Raw genomic sequence first — 2,243 nt, forward strand, 5'->3', positions numbered from 1 at the left:
CCTAACGACTTAAGGGCAGAACCAGAAAAGAGACATCGGATCACAGATACCGAGAGGACCCACAATTCCATGGAAACCAAACATCACGAGCGGCAAAACTGTATTGTATCTGAGTGTGTAGATATGCCGGAACGGGAAGGAGATGAGGGAGCTCAGCTGGTCTTTTGACTTGGCTTGTTAAGTTTCTATTACTGTCACAAAATGCCTAAGACAAATATCTCAAAGGAAAAAGAGGCTCGTTTGGGTTCCGTGTTGGCTGCTTGGCCACCTTGGGCCTTTGGGAGCAGCCTGTCTCATGGTAGGAGCTTGTGGAAGTGGTGTCTGCTCATCACACAGTCACAGGGAGGAAGACACCGGGAGTGCAGCATCTCTCTCGTTTTACCTCAGGTAGTCCTCACCTCCTAAAGGCGCCCCTACCACCAGCACACTGGGCTGTCTGCCAAGCTGGCCGCTCAGGCTTGTGGGAAACACTCAGGGCCAAAAGGAGACAGTTCTTCCTTACCGACAGGTGATGCCTACCCTGAAACTAAACATGAACAATGAAAATGTGCTGGGGGTGGGCGAGGGTCTCCTCCTCCTGCCCCTGAAGTGCCGGGAACGCAACAAAGCAGCGTTTTTTTGAGACATGGTCTCATTTAGCCCTTGCTGGCCTGAAACTTGCTACATAGTTGAGGCTGGCCTTTAACCTCTTGTTATCTGCCGCCTCTAGCTCCCAGAGGCAGGCACCATACCCAGCATATAACAATGTCTGGACTTTTCTTTTCTTTTCTTTCCTTTCCTTTTCTTTTCCTTTCCTTCTTTTCTTTCTTTCTTTCTTTCTTTCTTTCTTTCTTTCTTTCTTTTTTTTTTTTTTTGAGATGGGATTTCTCTGTTTAGCCCTGGCTGTCCTGGAACTTGCTCTGTTGATTTGCCAACCTCTGCCCCCAAGGTTGGGATTAAAGGTGTATGCCACCACCACAAGACTAAATGTTTGGATTTTTATTTTTGCTTAAACTCGGGGCCTTTTCCAAGGTAGGTGAGGATGCCACCACTGAGCTGGATCCCTAGGTCTTGAGAAAAAGTTTTAAAGCATTAAGATTCTTTGCAGTTCTCCATGCTTCTGTGTTCTTAACACAATCCAAGAGCAAAACAAAGGAGTCTATGAGCCAAAGTCGCTTTCTACGTTGTATATAAAGGTACAAAGGCAGACGGGGTTTTTGTCAAGGGGACTTGCCTACCTTGCAAAGGCCCTGGGTTCTATGTACACACTACTCCCACCCCTAATTCCCTTTAGATCAACCGTGGAGGCTCAGGACAGTGATCCCAGCACTAGGGAAGCTGAAGCGGGAGGATTGCTCCAAATAGATCAGCCTGGGTTAGAGTTACTTACTATCTCAAAAAAACCAAAACACGGGCTGGAGAGATGGCTCAGTGGTTAAGAGCATTGCCTGCTCTTTCAAAGGTCCTGAGTTCAATTCCCAGCAACCACATGGTCTCTCACAACCACCTGTAATGAGGTCTGGTTCCCTCTTCTGGCTTGTAGGCATGCACGCAGAAAGAATACTGTATACATAATAAATAAATAAATATTTTAAAAAAAAACCAAAACACCAAGCAAATACACATACACAAAGAAAACGAAAACCATAGAAGAGTCAACCTAAGTTCGCCCAGGATCCATACGCAGGGAGAACGTCCTGACTTCCACAAGAGTTTCTCAACACACTGTGTTCACAGAGACACACACAAATAAAATGTAGTTAAAACAGCTGGGCAGGGGTGGCACGGGGGGGGAGCAGGAGTAGGTGGGTCTCTGTGAGTTCAAGGGCAGCTGGTGTACAGAGCTTCTGCACAGCTAGGACTATACAGGGAACCCATGTCTCGGAAGCCAAAAATAAGAAACTAAGTTAATAAATAAAATTAAAACATAACATGTAAAGTAAAGCAGGAGGATCTGTTTAGCTGATTAGCCTGGTCTACATAGAAAATTCCAGCCCTCTAGGGGGACACAGTGAGACCTTGTCTCAAAAACAAACAGTAACAAAGCAGAGGATAAAATGTTCATATTTCATCTGGAAATCTGAAGTAAATTTGTTTTGCTTTGTTTTATTTTGGTCTAGAACTTGCTAGAGCCAAACCTGTACGCATACACTCCCCCAATTGCCTCTCAATGCGGGGAATACAGGCCGGTGCTACCAACTTTGACCTCAAAGTTTTCCAAGTTATATCCAAACTCCAGAATTCTAGAGAAGATCAAAAGGGAA

This window comes from Myodes glareolus, chromosome 3, assembly GCF_982192425.1.
Source record: "Myodes glareolus chromosome 3, mMyoGla1.1, whole genome shotgun sequence".
Lineage (NCBI taxonomy): Eukaryota > Metazoa > Chordata > Mammalia > Rodentia > Cricetidae > Myodes > Myodes glareolus.